The sequence below is a fragment of the Vipera ursinii genome (genome assembly GCF_947247035.1).
Source record: "Vipera ursinii genome assembly, chromosome: 3".
NCBI lineage: Eukaryota > Metazoa > Chordata > Lepidosauria > Squamata > Viperidae > Vipera > Vipera ursinii.
Genome location: NC_139516.1, coordinates 110594605 through 110616997, shown reverse-complemented (window position 1 = coordinate 110616997; position 22393 = coordinate 110594605). Strand labels below are relative to the sequence as shown.

General features: G+C 39.5%; 1 protein-coding gene across 1 annotated transcript in view; it reads left to right on the top strand.

Moving 5' to 3' along the window:
* The window catches only part of RASAL2 (RAS protein activator like 2), a 236233-nt gene that overhangs the window by 73955 nt on the left and 139885 nt on the right, over window positions 1-22393 (top strand). The gene's annotated exons all lie outside the window — the stretch shown is intronic.

Below are 22393 nucleotides of genomic sequence, written 5' to 3'. Positions count from 1 at the left end.
CATCAAGGGTGCCTATGGGGGCCTGGGCAGGAGTGGGACAGATCTGAGGGTCTTTGGCAAAAGGAGGGTCTCTGGGCCAGGGCCAAGGCAGTGGGGGCCGTTCCCTCACTGTTTCCAGGATGGCTTCGCGGGCCGCATGAAACCACTTCGCGGGCCGGATCTGGCCCCCGGGCCTTGTGTTTGACGTGTCTGTTTTAGAGGAATAATTTCACGTATGATGATAACACTTCTTCAGCTAAAGTTTTCTGTGGACTTGATTTTAACAAATGAATATAATATGAATGCCAAAAAGAGAAACAAGCTTCTTCCTTTGCATCTCAGTCTCTCATTTTTCTGACACAATTATTGGTCCTTGTTGGTATTTGCTATGCAGTTAAGATATAAAGAATGTTATAGTTACTCTTCAACTTTTTGTTACTGCTGCCTCTGAAATTTGGGATTCATTCCCACTAGTAGATTGTGTAGAATGCTACACTATAATTTAATGTTTTAATTAATTTATTTCACATTATTTGGCATGTCTTTAAAAGATATAAATCTAAACAAATAATAAAAATGAAAAATCTTAAGAAATGAGTTTATATACTATGCCAGCTCCCAATCTATTTTCTCAGATTGCTATTTATTCAAATAAAAGTGCATGGAAATAGAAATTTAAGAAATATAATATTAATATAAATAATATTCTATTAGTGTAAATATTATTCTCTCTCTTATCTGTAGATGCATTGGTTTTCCTAGATGATATTGACATTAAATAAATTTATTTCTTCTTGGATTAGAATGGAAGGTCACATTTGACTTGTTGCAATCACTGTTTTATCACAAGGCAGCTAAGTTAGAATATCTTCCTCTCCTACATTGAAGGTTTCTTGAGTAAAAATGTCAAAACTTGCAAGAGAGATACAACATGAGGAAATCTCAGATGAATGATATACAAATAAATATTTACGAGTACTTTTGACATTTATTGCTTAGAAACCATATTCACAGATTGGATCAATTTGTATGCAGCCACAGATGTAATTCATCGTTTCTGCACAAATCAGGAAGCTACACTGATTTGCAGGAAGACAAACACTACAAAACTTTAATGAGCCAGATGGCAGGAGAAGTCTAGATCATTCTTAAATCATAACTATTTTGCTTCCTGATATCAAAGAACCTTATGTGTTTCACTTTTTTATTTCAGTTAAATATGCAAATACAGTGGTTACTTGGAAGAAATAAAAATTGAATGTTTATTTTCAAACCTTCATTTTGGCTTTCTTAGATATTATATTTATCTAAAAAGAAGACAACTATAAGTTGAGGAATTTATAATTATATAAAAGAGAACAGTGAACAACAACAACAACAACAAAAAAAGTCTTTGGCAATACCTAGCTTGCCCATATCAATAGAGACAGCAGAAACAGAACAAGGAAAAACTTGTACATTGAAAGGGACAGTCCTGTTAAGACATTTTGAAAATAATTAAAATTCATGTAGTAAGTCACTCCTCCCAAGCCATGACTAATCTTTAAAAAATTTACATGTTTCAGCATGGATACCTGCAACTCTTTTTAGCTCTCAGTGGGTAATTACTTGAGGGAAACAATCTTACCTTACTTTAGGGTACATAGATTACCGTATATACTTGAGTATAAGCCGAATTTTTCAGCCCACTTTTTGGGCTGAAAAATTCCACTTCGGCTTATACTCCAGTCAACAAAAAAACTTACCGAGGACTTGTGCGCGGCCGAGGCTTTGGAGCTTCCGGGATCGCGCGCACCTCTCCCAAGCCACCGCCGTCCGGAGACCTGCCGAAGTTTGGGGAGGTTTGGGGAGGTGCGCGCGCACCTCCCCAAACCTCCCCAAACGAAGCCGGGTCTCCGTTCCTCTGCGCCCTGCCTGCCTGCTTCTTTCCACAGCGGAAAGAAGCAGGCAGGCAGGGGGTGTAGGAACGGAGACCCGGCGACGTTTGGGGAGGTTTGGACGCCTCCCCAAATATCCCCAAACGTCGCCGGGTCTGCGTTCCTCTGCGCCCTGCCTGCCTGCTTCTTTCCACAGCGGAAAGAAGCAGGCAGGCAGGGCTCGGAGGAACGGAGACCCGGCGACGTTTGGGGAGGTTTGGGCGCCTCCCCAAACCTCTCCAAACGTCGCCGGGTCTCCGTTCCTCTGCGCCCTGCCTGCCTGCTTCTTTCCACAGCGGAAAGAAGCAGGCAGGCAGGGCTCGGAGGAACGGAGACCCGGCGACGTTTGGGGAGGTTTGGGCGCCTCCCCAAACCTCCCCAAACGTCGCCGGGTCTCCGTTCCTCTGCGCCCTGCCTGCCTGCTTCTTTCCACAGCGGAAAGAAGCAGGCAGGCAGGGCTCGGAGGAACGGAGACCCGGCGACGTTTGGGGAGGTTTGGGCGCCTCCCCAAACCTCCCCAAACGTCGCCGGGTCTCCGTTCCTCTGCGCCCTGCCTGCCTGCTTCTTTCCACAGCGGAAAGAAGCAGGCAGGCAGGGCTCGGAGGAACGGAGACCCGGCGACGTTTGGGGAGGTTTGGGCGCCTCCCCAAACCTCCCCAAACGTCGCCGGGTCTCCGTTCCTCTGCGCCCTGCCTGCCTGCTTCTTTCCACAGCGGAAAGAAGCAGGCAGGCAGGGCTCGGAGGAACGGAGACCCGGCGACGTTTGGGGAGGTTTGGGCGCCTCCCCAAACCTCCCCAAACGTCGCCGGGTCTCCGTTCCTCTGCGCCCTGCCTGCCTGCTTCTTTCCACAGCGGAAAGAAGCAGGCAGGCAGGGCTCGGAGGAACGGAGACCCGGCGACGTTTGGGGAGGTTTGGGCGCCTCCCCAAATATCCCCAAACGTCGCCGGGTCTCCGTTCCTCTGCGCCCTGCCTGCCTGCTTCTTTCCACAGCGGAAAGAAGCAGGCAGGCAGGGGGCGGAGGAACGGAGACCCGGCGACGTTTGGGGAGGTTTGGGCGCCTCCCCAAACATCCCCAAACGTCGCCGGGTCTCCGTTCCTCTGCGCCCTGCCTGCCTGCTTCTTTCCACAGCGGAAAGAAGCAGGCAGGCAGGGGGTGGAGGAACGGAGACCCGGCGACATTTGGGGAGGTTTGGGCGCCTCCCCAAATATCCCCAAACGTCGCCGGGTCTCCGTTCATCCGCCCCCTGCCTGCCTGCTTGTTGCCAAACATTTATACATTCACAAGAAATGGCAAAAATCCCATAATAATACTTTTTTCCATTTCTGCTTTTTCCATTCCCTGTTTTTATTTAAGCAGTTTAGCATGGTTTTTTCCAAAAAGTAAAATGATAGAAAAAAGATAGCCTTTAGGTTTTAGGCCATATTTTTTATGTCACTAGTCCTCTTGGGGGTCTGAAGAAATTTAGGTAAAATCAGCAATATTGTTTGTTTGTTTGTTTAAATCCTTTATATAGCTGCCTATCTTATATCAGAGTTTGTCCTCTGACTATTAAAAAACCCTCATATGCAATGAAACCTGCCATTAAAACTAACTTTAAAAGGCTTTAAAGCTTTCAGTTTGTTCATTGTCAGTTGCTTTGCTACTATAGAGGAGGCTTGCACTTCTGGGCTCAATCTGCTTTCCTTTTAGTCTTACCTTTGCCTTTATCACCTCTCAATTACAGCAGATCACTGATGCAGATATGAAAAGCAGGCAGCACTCTCCCACTCCAAACAAACTATGATAGTTTAACTTTGGGCAGATTAGAGCACCGTATTGGGGGAAAAACAGTATCTAGTCTGATTTTCTCAAGTCAGATTATATTGAACATGACTGTAATTTCTCTGTTGACAGAATTAGTTTCCCCCCCCCCCAAAAAAAATTATGTAGCCTATGATTATCTTGTGGTCTAAAGAAGCAATTTCCTCCCTCATGTTTGTGTTAAAATAGTTAATAAACAACATTCCACCCTGAAGTTCACCCTTTTGATTGTACGTTTTTTAAAATTGAACATACCTGGTAGAATTCTAGACCTTACTTCAGATTGTGTTCTCTTAAATTGCTTATTTTACAGGTTGTCAACGCTGCTAACATTGGATGTTCTTGCTTTGACAACAGATGGAAATGCAGCCATTTTCTCTATTTCTTGGAAAGAAGCAGGCAGGCAGGGCGCAGAGGAACGGAGACCCGGCGACGTTTGGGGATATTTGGGGAGGCGCCCAAACCTCCCCAAACGTCGCCGGGTCTCCGTTCCTCCGCCCCCTGCCTGCCTGCTTCTTTCCGCTGTGGAAAGAAGCAGGCAGGCAGGGCGCAGAGGAACGCAGACCCGGCGACGTTTGGGGAGGTTTGGGGAGGCGCCCAAACCTCCCCAAACGTCGCCGGGTCTCCGTTCCTCCGCCCCCTGCCTGCCTGCTTCTTTCCGCTGTGGAAAGAAGCAGGCAGGCAGGGCGCAGAGGAACGCAGACCCGGCGACGTTTGGGGAGGTTTGGGGAGGCGCCCAAACCTCCCCAAACGTCGCCGGGTCTCCGTTCCTCCGCCCCCTGCCTGCCTGCTTCTTTCCGCTGTGGAAAGAAGCAGGCAGGCAGGGCGCAGAGGAACGGAGACCTGCCGACGTTTGGGGAGGTTTGGGGAGGTGCGCGCGCACCTCCCCAAACCTCCCCAAACTTCGGCAGGTCTCCGGACGGCGGCGGCTTGGGAGAGGTGCGCGCAATCCTGGAAGCACCGAAGCAAGTCCTCGGTAAGCTCCGGGCGGTCACTTGCTTCGCGTCTCCTGAGGGAAGGGGGGGCGACTGGAGCAGGCGTGTTTCCTTGCCTGCTGGGCACCGCGATTTGCCCGGGGAACGCACGGGCCCCGAATAGCAGCGTGGAGCGAGGAAGCGGACAGCCAGGGCTTCCCGGAGAGCCAAGGCCACACAGGGTATTCCTGTGTATTCAGGCTTGCAAAATGGCGGATCGAGCCTCTGCTGGCGGCAGAGGCTTGCAGAACGGCGGATCGGCTTATACTCGAGTCAACAACTTTTTCCAGTTTTTGGGGGTGAAATTGGGGGTCTCGGCTTATACTCGAGTCGGCTTATACTCAAGTATATACGGTAAGTTTTATTTATTACAAACCCAACTTACTTCAGGGGGAGGTTACCGTGAGGATAAACTAAAAGAGGTCCCATGTAAGTCATCCTGGAACTAGCTTAAAGGCATGATAAGAATCAGCCAAATAAGTGCTGCACTGTTATTTAAGGAGTGAAAGAGATCCCTGCCTTGCATCCTCTCTTTTTCTGCTTACACTTTAAAGTGATTGCTTAATCATTTTTCATTAAGATTTAGTAGCTTTCAAATGTCTCAGATATGAATGCTCCACAATTTGAACACTATTACTGCAGTCAGCTTGAGGCAGTTTGCAGCTGTGTCTGAACATATGTATGGTTTACCTAGCTTGGTGAATTTTTAAATGAAATTGGGGGAAAAACACACAAGATGAGACTAAAATATTTGAACATGCAATCTCTGTGACAACCTTCTGAGCCCTGTAATAAACAGCCGTAGGCTTTGTGATCTGGTACGTGGTCAGAACAGAAAGTACGTGCTTATAGCATCAAGAAACAAAATTACTTTGGCCTTCAACTTTTGCTTAGGTTGAAAAGGGCACATTGAAAGAGGATGGATGACCCTTGCTTTTTGTCTCCCTTGACTCTGTTATTTCAGCTGCTGTGCTGGCAATATAATCACTTGTGAAAAAAAAGTTCTGTCCCCGTGGGTTACATGATGGTCTCAATCTCAATATACCTTTTGATATTTACTCTAAAAACTTGGATGAAAGAGCTGGTTTATAAAACAATAAATGGTTCAGTTACCTCTCTGTTAATATTTCCAAACTCTTCCAAGGAGACTGGATCCTGATTAACCACTTGTTTCCTTTTTCTAAATTTCATTACATTTGCTTAATCTTGGAATCCATATTCACCATGTTTTTGAATGAAAAGTATTACTTAGTTCTTTTTTCTGAAAATTGGCAGGAAGTATTTCTTTCCATTGTTAATAAGGATTTGTACCAGTGATTCATCCATCAAGCAGTCAACCCTTCTGACAACTGATGACACAAGAGGCAGATCTCATGACAATAAATATGCTTGTTCCCAGTTTTGGAGGAACCCCTGATATTTTAAAAACTAACGGGGCAAACTGTTCTGTCCTTGGTCAAAAGTGATTAAAAATAAATAAAGTTCAGGAAAAATGTTCTTGTCTAATATTTCCAGAATTTCTGACTGTACTATGCAACTGTACTGCATTTATATGTGCTCAGGGGAAATTACCTACTCCTATACATTTATTATTCCCTGTTCAAGCATGCTTCCTTCCAAGCTGACTCTTCAAGAAGTAGAATAAGGCATCTATTCCTCAGCATCAAGTAAGATCAGTCACTAGTGATTGTAGAAATGCAAGAATTGTCTACTTTCAAAAGAAGCTTTATGTAGTGATTTATGTAGACTAAAAATCAATTTTTAGGTTTAAGAGCAAAATGTGGCTTGCTACCAAAGGCAGCAAACTCTGATTAAAGTAGACAACATAGCCCATAGCTGGATAGTGGGCAGAGCAAGAGGTCCAGAAGGGATCTTTATAGTTTCTTGGGCTACAAAGGAGACAGAGACAGAGATAGAGATGTACTTTCAGACTTGCAAGATTCTGTCAATGTAGCAATAGTTACAATAAAGTAGAATTAACTCATCTGGTTGCGATTCTCGTCTTGTTTACCTGTGAAGCCAACAGATACAGGATGGCTTGTATAGCTTTTATCCATGGAATCATCAGTAGTCAGCTATGACTTCATGGAGCATCGTAAGATAATTTTTTGAGTGACTGGGAATGTACTATAACTACATTAGTCAGATTTCATATCTTGTAAATTTTTCTATAATGAAGATAAAGATTTCCTCTTTGGTGCAGACTCTATAGACTCTAATATAACCCTTTGGTCTTGAAGACTGATTAAACAAAGGCACTTTCATTACTATTGACAGTCAAATTTACCCTTAATAATGGGGACTTACTCTGTCATATCCTAACCTAGACTTAGTAATACAAAATGATGATAACTTATGTGGGCCATTTTGGGCTTCTGAAGAAAAGGCAGGCTTTAAATCTAAAAAAATAATGTCAAAAACTGCAATTGATAATGAAAGCAGCTCGCTATTTGAAAAAGTGTTGACATGAATAACCAGAGAGCATCCTTACTCCATCCCCATTTTTATAATGATCATTAATCAGCACAAAGTACTACTTCTCAGCCTTTGGGCTGAGTTCAAGTGTAGACTGAACGTATTTTCTGTTTCTAAAACAATTGCATCCATCATTATGATACATCATTGATTTTAATGGGTTGTTTATTTTAAAAGAAGCTTATTAGTATTAATGGCAGTGCAATAAACGTCAAAAATTTCATGCCAAGTTTCATTTATAAAGTGAATTTGGCATTTTTCATGAAATTTCTTTTTAGCTACTAAGTAGTCTAGGTTAAACCACAAAGATAGAAGACACCATGAGACACCAATGAATCGTTTTCAGAATACTTAGAAGCCAGATTCTGAGTTCAAAAACAACACAAACAATGCTATTTTTCTTCTTTCTTCTTTGATGGACTTTCCCCCAGTGGTATCTATGTAATGTATCTCTTCCCTAATTGACATCTGTATTTGTTGCCAAACATTTATACATTCACAAGAAATGGCAAAAATCCCATAATAATACTTTTTTCCATTTCTGCTTTTTCCATTCCCTGTTTTTATTTAAGCAGTTTAGCATGGTTTTTTCCAAAAAGTAAAATGATAGAAAAAAGATAGCCTTTAGGTTTTAGGCCATATTTTTTATGTCACTAGTCCTCTTGGGGGTCTGAAGAAATTTAGGTAAAATCAGCAATATTGTTTGTTTGTTTGTTTAAATCCTTTATATAGCTGCCTATCTTATATCAGAGTTTGTCCTCTGACTATTAAAAAACCCTCATATGCAATGAAACCTGCCATTAAAACTAACTTTAAAAGGCTTTAAAGCTTTCAGTTTGTTCATTGTCAGTTGCTTTGCTACTATAGAGGAGGCTTGCACTTCTGGGCTCAATCTGCTTTCCTTTTAGTCTTACCTTTGCCTTTATCACCTCTCAATTACAGCAGATCACTGATGCAGATATGAAAAGCAGGCAGCACTCTCCCACTCCAAACAAACTATGATAGTTTAACTTTGGGCAGATTAGAGCACCGTATTGGGGGAAAAACAGTATCTAGTCTGATTTTCTCAAGTCAGATTATATTGAACATGACTGTAATTTCTCTGTTGACAGAATTAGTTTCCCCCCCCCCAAAAAAAAATTATGTAGCCTATGATTATCTTGTGGTCTAAAGAAGCAATTTCCTCCCTCATGTTTGTGTTAAAATAGTTAATAAACAACATTCCACCCTGAAGTTCACCCTTTTGATTGTACGTTTTTTAAAATTGAACATACCTGGTAGAATTCTAGACCTTACTTCAGATTGTGTTCTCTTAAATTGCTTATTTTACAGGTTGTCAACGCTGCTAACATTGGATGTTCTTGCTTTGACAACAGATGGAAATGCAGCCATTTTCTCTATTTCTTTTAGAATTAGTTGCTGCTGGGAGGGGGAATAGGGATGAGAGTCCAGCTAGTCATAACAATAATAACCTAGTCATGGGAACCCAAGGACATTGGGCCCAGAGCTGATAGTGTTTTGGTGGGCTTGGAGATGTACCTTGCTGGGTTTGGTGGTTGGCCCAGGGCAGGGGTGTAGCCATTGATGTACAAGAGATTCTGAAGGGTACAGTATTGCAATTAGAGGGATGTGAGATCCTGTTTGTGAAATTGGGCTATACGGATTAGAGGGGATTGTTGCTAGGGAACCAGCAATCTCCCTAATGAGCTCCTGGAATTTATAATGGGCTCTGGTACATGGTTCAACTGAGACCACTTGGAATCACCACTTGGAATGGGGTGTGATTACAGCCTTGGAACACCTTCATCTCTCCCTGATTCAGTTGAACATTTAAATTAAGGAACTGGTGAAGGTTATCTGTCTACATGAGCCAACCATACACCTGTACTCTAGGTTGACCAAGTGATGCCATGAAGGTTCTTTCCCAGTATTTGGAAATTGTGGATGTTTGGATGAAGTAGAACAGACTGCAGCTCAAACCTGAAAATACAGTGGATGTGGGTTTTGAGATTCCACCGCCCCCAGACCCAGAGACTTTCCATCTTTATCTTTGAATAGGATAGTGTTCCTCAGATAGCATTAGTGTGCAATTTATGGAGCCCTCCTGGACTTATGGCTCCTGTTTGAAGAAAAGGTGGCAACTATGGCACAGAGGGCATTTGGACAAATTCACAATATGTGCCAGTTGTATCCATTTCTGGATTGGGAAGCCATACTTCATGGTAATTCATGCCAGTTTATGGCTTAGTCACCTTCCAGTTGGATTACTGTAATGCGTTCTATATGGGGCTACCCTTGAGAAGCATTTGAAAAATGCAAGTGGTCCAGCGTTTGTCTGAGGACGACTCCATGGTCATGTGGCCGGCATGACTAGACGCCAAAGGCGCATGGAACGCTGTTACCTTCCCACCGTAGTGGTCCCTATTTTTCTACTTGCATTTTTACGTGCTTTCGAACTGCTGGGTTGGCAGAAGCTGGGATGAGTAACAGGTGCTCACTCTATTACGCGGCACTTGGGATTCGACCCGCCAAACTGCCGACCTTCTGATCGACAAGCTCAGCATCCTAACCCACTGAGCCACCGTGTCCCTGAATGTTCCTAGGGCAGTTAATTTATTTATTTAGTCATTTATTTTTCCACATTTTTCCACTACATCGCCAAAGGTAGTCTCTATAGAAATAAAAAGCAAGTAAAACATCCATAGTATTCATAGCCTCCATATCAGCTATATAACTGATATATATATAACTATATGACTCAGCCTTCCATCCTTCCGAGGTAGGTAAAATGAGGACCCAGATTGTTGGGGGGCAATAAGCTGACTTTGTAATAATGCCGCTTGGGGCCCCTGAAAGTCCTAATAAGCAGGCATATACATAGAATGAAGGCTATTGCTAAGCACATTGATTTGTGCTTTAGATTGTAAGCCGCCCTGAGTCTTCGGAGAAGGGCGGGATATAAATGGGATTAAAATAAATAAAAAAATAAAAATAAACAGTAAAACAACACCACTGAAGCTGGAAACTACAAAAAATAAAAATTGAAAATGAAGATGGTATATTAAAATCAGGAGAAGATACTCTGGAACAATCCTGTCTTTAAAAGCTGTCTTTAAAAGCTGTCTTTAAAAGCTTCGAAAAAGCTTCATGAAAAAGAAAGCCTGATTTCAGTCAAGAAGTTAGTGTTTCCCAGCATTAGAAATTCAGCCTCTTTTTGCTTCAGCCCCTCAGATCTGAAAATGTGGGATCGGTAAAGTTTATCTTGATTTGGTTATGAGATTAAGCAATCTCTGTTGATTTGTTAGTTTAGTTATTGTTTTAGCAGTTCAAAATGGATTGACTTTTTTTAACCCTGGCTATTCATTATATTGTTTTTTTTTCCTTGATGCTGATTTTTAATTGTATTTTAATTCACTGCATGCCTCTTAGAATTACCTTGATAGCTATATACGTTGTCTAAGTATAAATGAATAAACGCTATGATTTTTCTTCACACCTTTTTAATGTGAGTGGTTTTGTGGAAAAAGTAGGGCATCAGAAATCTGCCCAGGGATAACGTGCATTTTTACTTGAAGAAAAGTTCTCTGAGGTCTCAATTCTGGCTATTTGGAGCATCACTATGCAGCTGATAAAAAGAGTAGCTCAAGAATATGTGGTGATCTGTTTTTATTACTTTTCCAAACTAGATAATAGTTTCTAATAATGAAAACATTGATTATGTCTGCCAAGGGCCTTAAAATGTTCCCACTGCAAATCCCATATTTTTTAGGCTTGGTGACCATATTGTTATAATCTGAACTGAAACTTGGCTTGTGTTTATTAGCAGATAAGTTTTCTTTAGCAAATTTAATATAGTAAGCTTTTCCCTAAATTCTGGAGGTGGCAATTTTTCTTTTACTTAACTAGATGGGATATTACTTTCCAGTCTAGATTTATGAAAAACAAAAATCCTGCTCACTTTAAAAATATGCACATTTTTTTTTGTTTCATTTGCCACAAGATTTTGCCTCCAAATGGTCTGCTTCTTTGCTTTGGCCAGTAATTGACTAAACACCACCTACCTCCCCTCTCATTTCTCCTTCTATGTGCATATTTTCCTTTGCAGCATTATTCCTTTTGGCTGCTGTTTCCATTTCTTTGCTGCAGCGCATTTATAATCGTCTTTGGAAGAATGACTGTATTAGGTTCATGTGGATCTGATTCCTGATCTGGATTTGCAAATCTTTATGGCAAACATAAAATATATACTGAATTATTCAGGAATTGAAACATATCCAATCAGTATCACTGTCAATTCTTCATCCTGATGCAACATATTTTTCTGATCAAGATCTTTGTGGCAGATCTGCTTGATGTTACTATATGAAAGCTAAAGGTATTTTTTATCTTCTATTTTGATAGTGTAGTTAGAAATAGAAAGCAGAACTGTAATTGGTCTGTCACTTCTTTGTTGAATTTTACTATTTCCCCCCCCCTCCTCTTTTTTGTCACTTCCTGAAAGTCTGTCAGAAGTGAACCCAGGAACTGAAAAGTCACTTGCAAGCTGTTTCAGCTTAAAAGAATTATTTTTGGATAAACACTGATTCTGTGCTTTGTCACAGGCATCTATGTAATTGAAGATACTGAGAATTGGGAATTGAGTCTGAACTAGATTTACTCAGTAGCAAGTCTTCAAGGACATCTACTACTGCACAGCAGAGGTTGCTCAGGTGGGAATCTCAATGAGTGTCAATATGTATATTAAATGTGTAAATTGAAGTTCCTGAAGTTATTGGTGAGAAATGAGCGTTTTTAAAAAGTACCCTAGTCCCGCGCTTTTTCAAAGATCTGTTTCAGAGCAGGATGGCAACACTACAAAAATAGGATGTAGCTTGAAGGACTATCACTGGTGTCACCAAGCGAAGAGTAAAAAATTATATGAAGATGCAGGTTTGGATTTAGCAAAGCTTCTTGGAGCTTATCGATGGCAGACTCCTCGATTTCACGGGAAGACGATTAAGAGAGCAGATGCATCAGAAGCTGATGAACAGCCCCTGAGACTGCAAACGTTAATTGCTGATGGCTGTCAAGAACAAAAGGTTGCTATGCCAGCAGCCAGGACATTTCGGGTCCCGTTCTGCAGGTCTATATCTGAACCTGCACCACCACCCTGGAGAGACAGAAATCCAAAGCCATTTCTGCAGCCAGAAGGTGGTGGTGAGCCGGACGCTTACTTTATCCGTGGTTTCTTCTCTACAATCTCTGGCAGCTTTTCTAAGATTTTGAACAGGAGAGAAGAAGAACAGGATTTAGCAGTGACAGATGAAACGGAGGACAAGCGTATGGATTTGGCTGCAGGTATATTTGTTTTGTTTCTGAGCCAGACTAGTTCCTTCATAGAGATTGTGATTTGAAATGTTTTCATTTGGAAAAATTAAGTTGTCTTTCCTCTACTGCATTTAATTTTGTTTTGTTTTGTTTTGATTACCTGAGGAAACTGATTATTGTATTCCCAGATGAATTGTTTAAACATTTTTATGGTCTTTAAAGCTGTTACTTTCTGAATAATTGCTCAGTGTTTCTAGCATGTTGGCCCATTAGAATAACAGTTATTAAAATAAGTGAAATTATATTTCTGAATTGTCAATCAAATTAGGTAAGCTAACATTAGAATCAATCAATTTAAGATTCTTTTTAATGGGAAATAACAGTTTTAATGAATAGATAATACATTACTTTGTTATATAAGAGATATTAATATTTACCAAACCATGATTGTGGTAGTCTCCAGACCCAATTAACATTCTATTCTTCTTGCTTTGATAATGCGCCACAAAAGACTAAACTCATTAGCTCAAAATCAATCAAATTCCTGCCACAGGATGTCTACCTGGCAGTGTATAAAGGTGCTTATAGTTTGGCAGGTTAGAGTAAGTTTTCCCATTTTTTCCTGGAATGAGTTTTCCTACTTTTAACTTTCTCAGTTTCAAATTCTCTCTATGCATTCCTCTCACTGTTTTCGCACAAAGGCAGGAAATGACATCAGTGTGTTCATTTAAAAGGAAATTATGCTAAGTAAATAATGTGTAGAAAAATAAAGTGTCTTTAAATTGTACCCCAGTCAGTGAACTGATTCTTCTTATCATCTGATACCTTTAGCTTTGTCACCTGTCAGTTAATTGGTGAATGCTAAAAAGTCAAGCAAAGAAGATTTAAAGTTTTTGATGGGAGGAGATTTAGATTACTTAGTATCCTACTATCACACTCTGGTTTTCTGGTAAATTTCCACTGAGAAAATTATTATCACAAGAAGAAAGATTACATTTTCAATTTTATTACCCATTTATATTCTCAATACACAGTCTAATTTGATAGAAGTTACTCATTCAGCTATAACATACTGTAGAATTTTTAACCTTTCACTTAAAAAACGTGTCTAAATTTTTCTGATTATTGCAGTAAATGTCTGTAAACATCTGGAAATCATTGAGTCTGTGGCGGGTTTGGCTGGTTTGATCTTCTACAATCAAAACCTCTTACCGTATTATGAGCGAGCAATGCTGACGTGGGCATTTAAAACCTCTTAATCACAGTCTAGTGCACTTTTATATTGAGTAACTGCAATTACTTGACACAAAACAATAACATCAAAACTAGATACTTAAAAGTTAAATTTGAAAATCTGTGTGAAAGTATGGCAAAATAAAAACTTCTCTCACTGTAAATATTGTCAGAAGTAATTTTCTGAATAGAGCAATGATACAAAAATGATATATTTAATTATAATAATTGGACAACAGTGTGGCCACAATAGTACAAAGTTAAGATTTGTCAATTAAATGAGAGGGGTGCAATGTGGAAAATAGATCACAAGTGAGGGGTTTTCTTTACTCTTAATTCTGTTTAATTTCTTTTATTGAAATGTTATTGAAAGATGCCTTGGAAACCTGGTGAATAACATAGTTTGAATCCCTTTACCTTTTATTCAAAATACGGTAATAAAAGGGAGAAAAGTGCAGTGGTTAATATACCAGGTTAGAAATTGTATGGGAAACCATGAGTTCTAATTCCACATTAGTTATAAAGGCTGCAAGGTGACCTTGGGCCAGTCACACTCTTTCAGCCCTAGAAAGAAAGCAGTGACAAAACACGGCAGTGCATTTCTTCACTGCTGGTTGCTTTATTCTCAATACTTGGTCCAAAAGTCTTGGGACCTTTCAGTGTCTTGGCTAAGTTGTTGGAACTATTCATGCTGTTCTCTTTATTGGCTCCTTTGAGAAGGTCAGTGATTGCTAGAAAAGTTTCATTGTGCAGGTATTTTGCTGGTCTTTTTTCATGTTGTGATGTGAGTGCCAGATAATGTTAATACCATTTCATCTGAATTCAACTTCAAGGAAGAAAAGAACATCTATTAGTATTTGAAATGGGAAGCACAATTGGGCATTATTAAAGCAAACATTGCATGGAGAGCTAGATCCTCAAAATAGCCACTCCACTTCCTTATATTGAACAAGTTGGAAAGAAACCAAGACAGGTCTGATAAATCGTCACTGAGACAGCTTTTATTGACACAGTACTCAACGTCTAATTATTTGGGCTTAAAATCCAACCAACGTTCTAGCTGTGAGCAGCTAAGCACCTTTTCAACATATGTGTGTTTGTGTGTGTGTGTGTGTGTGTGTGTGTGTGTGTGTGTGTGTATGAGAAAGAGAGAGATACAAACACTTCACGAGCTGGAAACTGTTAATCAGTTTGGTAATATAATTACTGAATTTAAAAAAGTAAATGTGAAAACTGTTAAAATACAATTAAAACTGATTTTAACAGTTTATAGTAGATTAGAGATGAGGTGTGGTTATGTATGAGCCATGCTGAGAATGACTAATGATGATATCCTTTTAAAATAATTTACAACTGAGCCCTTATAGCTTCTAGCTGGTTTAAGATTCTTTGTCCAGTTCCAATTGTTTCCCATTTTAAGTTGAAATAATGATCATCTTAGTGAGAATTCAGTGTGTGGGGTGCTAGTACTAATAATAGCCTAAAGCACCTACTGCTCTTATAGAAAAGAATAGCAATGAAATAACTGGCAATTGTTGATATTTAAAATACTTTGAAGTACATTTGAAAAAATCACATAATCAATCCATGTTAGTGATTTCTTTGTTAGAGTTATATTTCTGTCTTGGGAGGAAAAAGTAACTCATGTTATCCTTTCCAAGTTAGGATAGGGTTTTTAAACATCTTCTAGTCAAAATGGAATGCTAGCCAAATTGGGCTGATCTTTGATTTTTTTAAAAAAAAATGATTTTGGAGGCTCTAGTTCTTTATAAAGTAAATATGTTCTTATTTGTTTTATTTTATGCCATTATTTCACCTGAAGGAATACTTTACTGTATACAGAAAGATAGAAGTTATATAGGGACATGTATTAACTGAAGCTGTTGGGTAATGAGTGCATTCTGTGTTTTGAACCACACAGACGAAAACATTAATAGCAGGATGAATCCATTGTAGGTCTTTATTAAAACCAAGATTAGTATGGTAGGTTCTCATTTATCTGTGTAAAACAGATTGTCTGGGCCTGGACTGTTCAAATCATGGGTGGCTCTGAAGCTCCATTCCTGATGTACTTTTCAGGATCTAATTCTCTTTGACCACACTAAAACGCAGCAGAAGAAAAAAGCTTGGAGTTTTTGTAACTGCTATAGGAACAGGTATGGGATATAGTGGATTATTGATCAACAGATTTAGCCTCAATTCAGGTTTTTTTTGTTATCATGACATCTTTGGTTATTCCATGTCGGATATTGGAGAGAATTCCCCTCCCTTCTCTAGAATCAGTTCCAGTCTCAGCCCCTCCTCAGTAGGGTGCCAGATGAGTTGGTACTCTCTCCACTCCTATTCAACCTCTGCATGAGGCTGCTGGGTAAGTTCATCTGTCACCTTGGGGTGAAGTATCATCACTGTGCCGATCATACTGTGCCCCTTGCAAATTAAGTGATGCTGTGGAAGTTTTATCACCTCCCTATTTGACTATTGTAATGCATTCAACATGAAGCTGCCCTTCAAGAGTATTCAGAAACTTCAACTGCGAAATCTAGTGGCACGGATAGTTATAGGTCTTTCTAGTAGAATACCCATTACCCCTCTGTCCCTCAAGCTGCATTGGTTACCGGTTTGTTTCCAAGTCTAATTCAAGGTGCCAATTTTGACCTGCCTCTTCCTGATTACATCTGCCATGCCCATGAGATCCAGCAGAGAAAGCATGCTATGGGTCCTTCCAGCTAGAGCAGGGGTGTCAAACTGCTGGCCCAGAGACCGAATGCGTCATGCCAAAACCGCGCCCACCCCATTGCTGGCAATGGGGAAAAAAGTCGAGATACTTCACGACACGTCATGTGACGTTGCAAGTTTGACACCCCTGAGCTAGAGGGTGAACTACGTTTGGCGGGCTCTAGGTGAGAGGCCTTCTCTGCTGTGGCAGCTTCCTTATGAAATATCCTGTCCCCTGAAGTGGATCTAGCTTTATCATTTTTGTTTGCCACGGCCCAGTTTCTGCGGGATGCAGGCAGCAGACGAAACCACCCCACCTCTGGTCCACAGAAAAACCTGCCCCTGCTTTATGGGCTGACTAGTCATTGAGCCAGGATTTTCTGTACAGTATTGATCTTATCAGCACTTTCAATACCAAGAGCTTCCTAAAACTGGGAGCTCTTCCTCTCTTGTCTGATTGTTTCCTAGCAACGGCTCTTCTCCCCTTTCCCCAAGGTCATTCCCATATTCCATTATAAAAACTCAGCATGGCAGCATGGGTGAATGACTGTCTTCTGAGTTCAGGATTTGCAAGAACAGGAAATGTTTATTACAGTATCTGTGTTGCTGAGTTGAGTTTGGAAGTCTTTGCAGCTAGCAAAACCTATTTGGGGTGCCTCTAGGTTCTGCACAAGGTCAGAATTGATACTGAACAGGGCATTCACAGGTTTAAAAAATGCAGCTCGCGGAGCAAAGGTGTAACATGGGAGTACCAGGAAACTCCCAAGACAACTCTCGCGGCTGCATTCTGTACCAGGTGGAGCCTCCGAGTGGTCTTCAAGGGAAGCTACTCTTAATATAACCTTTACATAAAAAATATAACTAGATTTAGAGTTTTACAATACTGCAGTGCATGTATTTAGTGTGGAGAGGGAATGCCCAGTCAGATCCAGTAAGTTTCATTTACTAGTTTCTAAAGGTAGCAAGCACAGTTCTGCTTGCATGGAGTTCTGATATTGGAAGCTACTCTTAATACAGTTGCTCAGTTAGGTCCATGTGCTAAGGCTGGCAGTCTTTAAACCCTGGTTAAAATTTGCATTCTCTCAAGCTATGTGTAATGTTCTTTTTAAAAATAAATAAATCAGGAACTAGGCTTAATATAAGCCCTGTATGTGGAACATATCTTGTTTTACAGGAGATTTTTGTAGGACATATGGATCTGTGCAATGAATTTGTCATGTCCCTTTTAATAAACTTTCCTTTCCCCCATGAAACAGTTTCCCTCCCCCCACTTTCTCTCTCTCTCTCATTTTGAAACTAGAGGGAATCCATTCTTAATTTCCTCAGCCACTGTTGTACAATCTCAACAAATTTACTGTTGCTGTTAAACTTTAAATAAAAAGTGTCCCTATTCTCTCTCTCTTTATATCTCTCTCTCCCCCCAGATGACAACATTTATATGTTTTCTAAATCTTGCCTCTGATTAATCCACATTTCTATTGATTCATTCCCAAATGCTGATTGGAGATGCAGTATGGAAACAAAATATCTGCTACTTATTGAAACTCCAGCTTCCTCAAATGCAGTTAATACTGATTAGTAGCCCTCATACATTTTCGCACCTCATTATACTTTTTAGATGTTTAGATGCTCTTGTTTGACTTAAAAGATATTTTTGGGAAGGATCTTGATTCACTGTTGGGATTGCAATGCAAATTATAAATAGTTGCAGCAATTAGAGATTTAATTCAATGGATTAATTATAGACAACTGCCATTTTTCTCATTGATGGCCTTTCTGGCTGAGGTTTTTGGGAACTGTAATCCAGTACCATTGGAAGGTTATGAATTCTTTTCTTGGTTTATAACTGCCCCCAAAGGACACTTTATCTCATATAACATCAGATGATTAACATGTCATTGAACAAGTACATCTGATAGTGGTAGAAGCTTATCTATCTGCAAGAATTCCCTTGTGAAGTTGCAGATTTGACAACTACCTGCTACATGCAGTGTTTGGTTTGTAAACTGAGGCTCTATGCTCTAAAATTGCTATAATTTCAAAACATTTTAAAGTGTATTTCTTGTAATATTGAAGATAGATAGATCCTTAACATTCAGATAAAGCATATCTTTTTTCGCATCTTGTTCTTCACAGTGAAAAAAGTATTTGATCAATGAGAGTTTGATCGAGTTGAGCCAAGCTTAGTTTAAACCAATCCTTGCAAATAAAATCGACTCATGCTATTTTGGCATAAAAATATAAGCTTGAACAGTTCGGTCTGACAGGGAAGCCTTCTCAGAAGCTAACTTATACTGGCAGAGAAATGGCACATTTCCAGCAGGGTCACTTTATGGAAATGAATCTCCTGTAAAAAGAGGATCCATTGTTCTCAAAGCTATTGGGATCTCATACTTTTCACAAAAGTTTGGCCTATCCACATGCCATAAACATAGGGAGCCAAGGGGCAGGAGGGTAGATAAAGACTAGATATTCTTTGGGAATATTTTGTTGCCATCTAGCGGAGATGAATATCCTTGTTCCTTATAGATAGTTATAGTATTTCAGGTCTCAGTCTCTGAAATAGAGGGAAAGTAGCATGGGCTCAAAATACATGAACCATAAATTTAGTGATAAATCCATTATTAATTTTTATCAAGGGAGGCAGAAGGGAACTGATATAGTTAAGATACTGTTTAGCTGAGTTTTGTTACCATTAATGTTGTGTAAAAGCTTGTATATTAGTTTTTAATACACTATATTAGTATTGAAGATAAATATAAAGAATATTGCTGCATATGATTATATTTATTACCATTGCTTGTGACCATTTATTTCATTTTGTGAAGAAAAAATAGTTAGCTATAATAAAAAAATAAAAATATATATATCCAGGTTATGCATTGTAGAATGACATGACATTCTAATATCACAATAGGCATAAAATACTATTTGTAAAACCTTAATTTATTTAAGTCAAAATTTTGAGAATATGTGATTTATTTCAGAAAGAAGAAAAACTTACAGGAATCTCTCCCCCCCTTCCCGCTCCCACCTAATTTCTTAAAAATCACACAAAATACTTGTTTGGTTTTTAATTTCTGTTTTCTTCTGAAGGCAATAGCTGACACAGTCTGACAAGTAGCTTTTTAAACAGTACCTACCCTCTATTTATTTGATAGTTCCCTTATTTCAGCAAGTATGGTGCCTATAAGCGGCTGCTGAAAATAAAAGCATTTTGGAACACAACAGCAAAACTAGTTCTATCTTCCATTGTTGAATACTCGTCATGGGCTTCTTGTTGCTGCTGGTTTCCAAGGCTACCAGAACAGCAAATACAGAACAAGCTTTGATATTCATCCCTAAATTAGACATTTATCACACTTGTATTTTCTTCTGCTTAAGACTATATTAGAGACCCAGAAATTCTTGAACAATTCCCCTCTCCCTCCCTATCACGTTTGTAGGTCTTGGAGAGTCTCAGAGCTGTGTGATTGAAGTTATCTACCCCTAACTGAGATTTGAAGATGGAAGGAGAATTTGTCTCAAATGTCACAAGTTGCCTTTGTGGTATAAAGAAGGTGGCCCAATAGTCCTTGAGTTGAAGCTCACAATTTTTCAGTGAAACACATAAAAGAATAAAAATAGGTAACAAAATGCAAACTATTGTTTCTTTTGCTCAGGAATCCAGTAAGGATTTTCAGGATCCTTTATAGAAAATATGTATTTGTATTTACATAGCATATTTACATATCTTATCTTCTCTAGATTGCCTACTTTATGTCAAATTTACAGGGGATTATATTTTTCATGACTGAAAGTGTGTCCTTTCTACTACTACAGCATTTGCATTCTTGCATTTTAATACTACAGATTTGTCTGGTTCATTGACACATAAAAGTGATTATAGGTATTCACTGCACTACATGCCTGAACCCTCTAGTTGTTTGAAGTGGTTTCAGGAAGAATGATATAATTGAAACTGCTTTTTATGTTTCTTTACTCTTGGTTTCCTTTCTTTTTTTCTTTGTTCTATCTATTCCTTAAGAAATGTTAAAATGTGAGATGGTTCATATTGAAAAATAGAGTTAAATTTTTAAATGTAATTAATTTCTGAGAAAATCCTAACCAGTAAGAATATCTAGAATTTGGTGGGAGAAACAAATTAAAATAAGGACTGGAATATTGGGAAACAATTATATATTTAATTGTTATCTATCAAAACAATAAGAATTGTATTAACTCAATATTTGCAAAAGAGGATATTTTGGGAAAAGAGGAAATCAACTAAAACCATTATGCAGATTATGGTTTATAGAAATCAATCGTTAATCATCGTTTTACAAATGTAACCCAGACAACACACTGTTCACCAATTATTGTGATTTAAGTTTTTAAAAAAAAAATCAATGAAATGTATTACAAAAAAAAAGAGAGATGGAAAAGGACAAAAAATGATAGGACATCAAGAGCCATAAACAATGAGAATGTTAAAAAGGATAGAACTTTGAGAATGATGAGAAACCAGTGAAAGAATTTAATGCAAGATGAAGTAAACATGTAATACTGTGACCATTTGGAGAGTGATAGTATTATAGGAAGGAAAGACCAGCATGGCTTGTCTCTTTATGCAATTTCTAAAGTTACTGGATACTTGTCCAATAAGGATTTTTTGTTTTTTTTGGTGTTTGAACTTTTCCTTTATGCCTTTCCCTCTTAGCATGGATTCACCACCCCCTAGTGGTGAAGTTTAATTTACAAGTGATGCTACTACAGTACAGTACTTTTGGTCAAACTCAGTGAAAATGAGAACACTTTGAGTCATATAGAAAACACAGATTTTCCTGTATAGATTTATAAATACATTTGCAGAAATAACAACCATACATTTCCTCCTGTTAGGTATTTCTTTTGCAATCCAAACAAGCCCATATTAGTTGTCTGCTTGATACTTGGTTTTTAAACATTATAAATGAGTCAATTCCGTTCAAAAGGACTCAAGGGAGGTGGGAAACAGTATGTCATATGCCAAGTCTAATAATAATCATGATGTTTAATTATATATGATATCTTCACTTTATATTTATATTTTTAGAATCTTAGTAATAATTTCAATCAAAACTTAAAAAAAGTTTCTCTTGAAACTTGAAAGCGATAGCATTTGTGATGGTGGTGAATATCTGTAGCTCAGGTGTAGGATGAAGGTGGAAGTTCGTTCTCTCCGAGCCTCTGGGTTGGTTTCCGAACGTTTCATTACCAGGCTAGGTAACATTTTCAGCGGAGTTTAGGGGGTGTCAGTGTCGGTGTTTTTCTGCTTATAAGGGCTTCGTGTGGTCTTGTGATGGGGAGATCACATCAGGTGAGGATCACATCTGGTGAGGGTCTTGGGATGGGTCTTGTGATTGGGTCACGTGTGGGTCATGTCAGATGAGGGTCTTCTGATGGGTCTTGTGATAGGGAGGTGACATCAGGTGAAGGTCATTGGGAGGTGAAGTGCTGGTTGTGGGGCTTGCATGGGTTGGTTGACAGTCAGGGCTGTCTCTGGATGGCTGTGCAGTTGATTTGAATTCTGAGGGGTTCGTAGGCTGTAGGTCGATGTGTTTGTTGATGGAATTCCTTGTGGAGTGCCAGGCTTGTGCATGGCTAGTGTCGCTGATGATTCTTGTATTGCTCCAATACAAGAATATGCAAAAAGAACCAAGCCTTGCTGGTCTTTCCTTCCTATAATTGCTCCAAGAGATAGTAGTAGATGATTTTTTAGATATGAAATGTAAAACATGCTACAGATAGTCCTCAATTTATGATCACAACTGGAACCAAAATTTCTGTTGCTAAGCAAGATGGTTGTGAGTTGTGCCCGATTGTATGATCTTTTTTGCCACAGTAGTTAAGTGAATCACTGCAGTTGTTAAATGAATCATGCAGTCATTAAGTGAATCCAACTCCCCCCATTGACATTGCTTGTTGGAAGCCAGCTGGGAAGATTGTAAATGACCCCAGGGTGCTGCAGCCA